This window comes from Ahaetulla prasina, chromosome 6 (genome assembly GCF_028640845.1).
Source record: "Ahaetulla prasina isolate Xishuangbanna chromosome 6, ASM2864084v1, whole genome shotgun sequence".
Lineage (NCBI taxonomy): Eukaryota > Metazoa > Chordata > Lepidosauria > Squamata > Colubridae > Ahaetulla > Ahaetulla prasina.
The window spans coordinates 50,079,397-50,086,681 of NC_080544.1; positions in this window are offsets into that span (position 1 = coordinate 50,079,397).

Here is a 7,285-nt window from a genome sequence, read left to right on the forward strand (position 1 = left end):
ACCGGCACTGCACAGCAATAGGATCCGTTGACATCTGTAGAAAAATAAATCTTAGCTGGGAGAAGGAATGACTGCATCACAGGGGACCCCAGCAGCTGCTTTGGGTGGTTCCTAGTCTTCCAGGAGGGTCTCTCTCCTGCTTTTATGCCCGGATAGAGAGGGAGCTATTTTCACACCTCATGTTTATCCTTAATAAACATAATCATGGTTTATTCACATGTCTGGGTTGGCATGACACAGTGGATCCATATACTAACTACCTGGTTTGGATGCAGCCACAACTTTTGAAAGCAGTCTGTTCCACTGGTTAATTGTTGTCACTGTTAGGAAGTTTCTCCTTAATTTCAGGTTAACGTTCTTAACAGTGAGAACAATTAACCAGTAGAACAGATTGCCTTCAGAAGTTGTGGGTGCTTTATCACTGGAGGGTTTTTAAAAGAAGAGAGTGGACAGACGGTTGTCTGAAAAGGTATAAGGTCTCCTTCTTGAGCAGGGGGTTGGACTAGAAGACCTCCTTTCCCGCTCTATTCTGAGTTGGAAATTGAAGCTGTCCCTGCTGCTGGGAAGAGTTTTTCAGCATGCATTGCTTGCCTTAGATGTGACTGGTCATTTTTAACCAAAATGACTTAAGAGTAAGGATTAGGCTTGGTGAGAGTATACATCTTATAAATCAGATCTTGGTTTATAATCTGGTTTTCTTGATGGGGACTTTTTAATTTTTTGCAAACGATATTGAATGTTAGAGTTTCAATGGGGAACTCTGCTTAAAAATATTATAAACAGAAGAATCTGGGAGAGACAATTGTAGTAAATGTTACAAAATGTTTATAGTGTAGTGAAAAGTTGTTTAGATGATTCATGAGTCAAATAGTTTATGCTGAATTAATGTGTTTCATCCTGGAAATGTGATAAAATTGCTGAATATTCTGAGTTTCATAATTTTGCATAAATCAAGTGTTTCTATCACTTAACTGGAAAATAGAATAGAGGTTTGAATATTGTTGAAATCTGAAACTTTGGATATGTTGCTAAAAGCATCAAGGGAACAAAAGTTTACAGCAACATTCTAGTTGAAATACAGCTTATCATTATTCAGTCATGGGGGGGGGAATCAGCATTTCCATCTATTAAAATTGTGAACGCATTATAAAACACCTGTGTGAAATAAGTACAAAGGGACTTGACAAGATACAGGAAACACATTTTTCTTCTCTAAATGGCAGCCTATTATTTTGTCTCTAAGGAATCATGTTTGCCATTGTGTCTCCAGGTGCTGTGCTACCAGCTCCAGGTTATGTGATGGTGTTCAAAAACTTTCAGTGACAGTGTAGTGGTCTACACAAAGGAAAAAGTTGGGATTGCTGCCTTAAGCAATAAAGCATATTCTATAAACCAGAGCGTCAAAACCCCCTAATGGCTTAAGTGATATGTCAAACAAGTCAGCAGCTCTGCTTTCCCTAGAGTGTGTGGAACTCTTTGCCTTCCTGCCCCAAACGGGAAGATAGTGAGTAAGAGGTAGCTGAGGCTGCTTCAATAGAATTGGTCTTTTCTCGTGCTTATTCTATTGATAGCAAACAGAGGAAGTGAGCTGGAAAAGGCAAAGGATGAGATATTAAGGAGTAGTTCTAACACAACTCACTCATCTATAATGTTTCATTTTAAACCTCCCTCCCACCCCAGTATTTAGTTTTCTGGTTCCAACACTACAACTTAGAACTTTAGATTATTCCATTCTTGCTGAGCTCTTTAAATTCCTCTGTTGTTGTTGTTGTTGTTGTTGTTGTTGTTGTTGTTGCTCCTCCTCCTCCTCCTCCTCCTCCTCCTCCTCCTCCTCCTCCTCCTCCTCCTCCTCCTCCTCCTCCTCCTCCACATTCTCCTCTTTTATCATGATGTATTTCTCATTCTTAAAAACCTTTATTTATTTAGAAAATGTATATGGCCACCCAGATCATTCAGTGACTTGGTGTGGCTTACAGAAGTAAAATCCCAAATACAAAACCCAATAAATATTTCCTTTCATAAAACTGTTCCTATCATGTAGATTTATATTTCAAATTTTATTGCTGCATATCTACATTACAATAAATTATACATAACAATGAAGTATAGAGCATAACTTTTTCATTTGAAAATGGCTGTTATAAAGTGTACTAAAACATTACTGTTATTACAACTAAGCATGTTATCTTGTGTAGCATATTTAATCTTAGGTAGTTTAACCATTTCTTGTTATAAAAGAGCTAAGCTCTTTTCTTTCTAAAAAGGAAAAGATCTTAGGGATTTAGGGTTAAAACTTTTGATTTATCAAGCTGGCACATATTAACAAGTACTGTTTAAATTGGTCTTTTGTATATAAAGTATGTATTATAGAAAGCTTTGGCACAGTTTAGTTAGTTAAGACCTTTTTTTTACACACAAATTGTGTGCTGATTTTCAAGACTTTTAAAAGGTTGGTTATGATCTTTATTGTCTGAAATTTTCTGGCAAGTACCTTTTTAGGATCAAAAAAAAAAAGACTCTTTGAACAACAAAATTGCTAAAGATTACCATGCTCAAAGGAAGACAGATTACAGTTTGCAGTTTGCAAAATGTCTACAAAGGATAAAGCAACCAAAAGTACTTCTCTCTCTCTCTGTGTGTGTGTGTGTGTGTGTGTATGAGAGGGAGGGAGGGAGACAAAGATACACATACACACCTTTATTTTTGATGGAAAGAAACATTTCTCCATCTAAATGAGCACTTTTAGCCTGAAATTTCCTACAAAAATTACTTTTGTTACATTTGTAATTTTGTTTGAACTAACTGAAAATGGATACGCTTAAAATGCTGTTAGCTGTATACTTCCTGAGATCTGAAATCAATGTCCGTAGACCTCCCTCATTGTATGTTCACTTCAGTGGGCTGGAAAGTAATGAAGAAAAATCTCCACTGCATCATTTTCCTTTTCATTCACATCCTTTTTGAAATATCCTAGTATCTCTGCAGGGAGTTAATCCCTCTTCACGTCTCTGTAGTCACCAAAAATGTTTCTGAATTGAAGACACATTCCTTAAAGGAGGTATGTGCATTGCTGAAGCCCATTAGTTTTTATTAAAATTTAGGCAGTTGCATTTTTGGCAGCACACTTATAGTTCTACAATTATTTTAATTCAATTGTCACAAATGTGGGGTGATTTTATTTTCTGTGATAATTTGTTAATCCCAGTGTATCCGTGGACGTATCCCAAAATCTCCCATTTTGCAAGAAATGTTTATATCAAATATCTGTTAAATTTAGACATTAAATAATTATTGAATTGAATCTAGTATAACATTCCCAGTTTATATTTTGAGCACTGTGAATGATAAATCAATAATTACTTAAGAGATAGTGCCTGATAACTTTCCCTGGATAACTTTTGTTTTGTGCCTTTATTATACTACATTAATCCATTAATCAGATAAAATAACTAGGCTTATACTGTACTATATATACCAAATTTTACAAGTTATCTACAAGTTATCAATTTTTATAAATAGAAATTCAGTCTTGACTAATGATTGCATTTTTGTGATGGCTCAACTCTGTGGTCTTTTTATATATCATAGTTTCTTTATCATGTGATATTAAAATATTGGTACTGTACAACTGCTGTTCTTACAATTTGAGGTGATAAAAAGTACTTTGCTGTGTTAAAAATGTTTAGGAATATGCAGTAACTTGCAACCTATTGTCAATGATCCCTAACGTCAGAAAACAGGATACAGCTGTTCTTTCTTTTTATGTATTACTATACTATAATAACACATGTTCATAGCATAAATTAAATGTGTATATACAAATGTACATGTAACAATTTCTGGGATTATTTAATGTACTGAATTCTTAATTTTTAATTTTTTTGGGAAAATAGAAAGGACTGTTTGTAATTAATTCTAAACTATTTATTCACATTTTAAATGTCAGTGTTTGGGAGACTGTTGTTGCTTTCTTCAGTTTTTAATTAGCATATAGATATCAAAAGGCATTTGTGATGCCTAGCACATAGATTAAATAGCATTGTATACATTTACTCTCTTTGATATTGCCTAACACTGCAGTTAAAAAGTCCAGAAACCACTTGGGACTTACAAGGTGCCAGATAGCCACATCTCTGCTATTGCGTTACCTTTTTAGTCTGGTCTTTTAAAAGATTATTGTGTTTAGTGAAGATGCTGTCGACTTTGACTCTTCCTAGAATTTTCCCATAAAAGTGATCAGGGATAAGGGGCGTTAAAGAATTCTTTCCCCTGTCAATTAGTGCAAGATGGTATTTGACTTCCAGCTGTTCTAATACTCTTACAAAAAGAAATAATACAATTGCTTACTTCAGTATGACTCCCACTACTAACTTCTTTAAGCTTCTGAAAAATGGCATCAATTTTCTCTAATCCATTTGGAGATCGTAGTGTGTTAATTCTCATGTACCTCAGAACATAGATTATTTACATTGTAAAAATAATGATTTCAAGACTTACTTAGAAATTCCATTGTACCAGCATTAATGAAGGATCTATTGTAAGCTATCATGTTGAGGCTTTTAAAGGACCTATTAGTTCAAGGATCATTGACACAACGGACTAATGAGTCTCTTGGCAATGTTGTCATTTGTTGTGTTAATATGTTTGCAGGCTGTGAACTTCAAGACTACATCTTTGGCCTGCTTGTTTGTTTCTGCATCAGATATTACTATGCCATATATTGTGATCAAGACATCATGATGCTGTTAAATGATAATTAAAAATATTAGAAGGTCTGATTATTTCCAGATTAATTCAGACAATGGTAACAAAACATTTTTGCATTCTAACATATTCATTCTTTGGTCTGATTCTGATAGGTATTAACAAGGATTTTGTAATTTAGTGAACAAAACATTTAAAAATGAAACATGCTATTTTTACCAACTACAATATATGAATATCTTGAAATGTTTCTTCAATACTTAGAAAAAAGTAACTTGAATGCACTTTATTAATTTTTATTATTATTATTATGAAAATTAATAAAGTGCTTTTAATGCTACTTAAATTCAGGGCTTTACTAGAAATTATTTTCATGGGAACATCAATAAATATTTTCAGATTTTGAAGTTCATTGTCATGAACTTCATTTGCATTCCTTAAAAAGTGAAACTTACTTACATGCTCATTTTAGAGTGCTAAAAAGGCTACATATAATATATCACTGTTGCTCAGTAACAAGTCTAGAAGTATTTCTGCTGGAATTAGCAATAGCACTTAGATTTACATACCACTGCATGGTGTTTTACAGCACTCTCTGAGTGGTTTACAATGTCAGCACTGAATCTCGGTCCTCATTTTACCGACCTTGAAAAACTGAGTCAACCTCAAGCCCATTCAAGATCAAACTCCAAGCTGTGGACAGAGTTAGCCTGAAATACTGCATTCTAACTGCTATGCCATCCAATTGAATGGGAATTTCTCTGAAATAAACAGATACAGCAAGGACAGGCAACTCAAAGCAAGAAAGTCATACCAGCTGCCCAGCTAAAACAAGCAGGCCTATATTGGGCAGCATCAATATAGGAAGATACCAGAGGCAAATTATCGTTGTGATGAGTGAACACAGCTATAGCACCATTCATAGTGTGCAGGAGAAGGCTCATAATAAACCACTCCCCTATTTTATGAAGAAAACTATATGGATGGTTAATAAGAAGTGACTAACGATACAATGTTAGATGATAGGCACCCCAGCTCAAGATAAACTGATGATACGCAGTTGTACATTTCCACCCCTAACCATCCCAGCGAAGCCGTTGAGGTGATGTTCCGTTGTCTGGAGGCCGTGCGGGTCTGGATGGGGAAAAACAGGCTCCGACTCAACCCCGCCAAGACTGAGTGGCTGTGGATGCCGGCGTCCCAGTATAATCAGCTGAGGCCATCGCTGTCTGTGGGGGACGAGTCATTGGCCCCCACAGAGAAGGTCCGCAATCTGGGTGTCCTTCTGGATGCACGACTGTTGTTAGAAGAGCATTTGACGGCCGTCGCCAGGGGAGCTTTTTATCAGGTTCGCCTGATACGCCAGTTGCGTCCCTTCTTACACCGGGATTCCTTGTGCACAGTCACTCACGCCCTCATTACTTCCCGTCTGGACTACTGCAATGCTCTCTACATGGGGCTTCCCTTGAAGAGCACCCGAAGACTTCAATTAGTTCAGAATGCGGCCGCGCGGGTGATAGAGGGAGCGACTCATTGCTCCCATATAACACCTCTCCTGCGCAGGCTGCACTGGCTTCCGGTGGTCTTTCGGGTGCAATTCAAGGTGTTAGTTACCACCTTTAAAGCACTCCATGGCATAGGACCGGGTTACTTACGGGACTGCCTGCTGCTACCAGCGATCTCCCATCGACCAGTGCGCTCCGATAGGGAGGTTCTCCTTGGGGTACCATCGGCCAGTCAATGTCGGGGGGAGGGCCTTCTCTGTGGTGGCACCAACCCTCTGGAACACGCTACCACCAGGTATCCGTCAACTCCCTGATCTTCGGACCTTTCGACGCAAGCTGAAAACTTTTCTGTTTCACCGTGCAGGACTGGCCTAGTGGGGTTTTAATAAGGGGTTTTATTGGTTTTAAGTTCTTCAACCAACTCTAAATTTTCCTTTGTATTAATTGATTTTACTTTGACTGTAAACCGCCCTGAGTCCTTTGGGAGAAGGGCGGTATAGAAATCGAAACAATAATAATAATAATAATAAACAAAGCTGTCAGGATTGATTTAATAAAAGTTTTCAGAGACTTTTAATAGAGACAAGATGTAGCCAGATAGTCCTCACCAACGGTAATTGGAGATCTGGAACTTCATCACTAAGCAACATAGTCATAAGGTGTGACATCACATGACTCACTTACAATCACAATTCCAACAGTCCCAAATGAGAGGGGAATCTTGCATGGTCACAGCATCCTAAAGATATGCCCTCTGGAACGAACTCCCCCCAGGACTCCGTCAACTTCCGGACCTCCGAACCTTTTGCCGCGAGCTTAAAACTCACTTATTCATCTGCGCTGGACTGGGTTAGCTTTTTAAGTTTATGGGTTTTTAATGGGTTTTATTTCTAAATTTTAATTCTGGCCAATTTAATAAGTTTTTTAATAGTATTTTAATTGTATTTATAGTGTATTATGTATTTTTACTTGGCTGTGAACCGCCCTGAGTCCTTCGGGAGAAGGGCGGTATACAAATTTAAATAATAAATAAATAAATAAATAAATCACCATTTGTGATCTCCAGCTGACCTCCC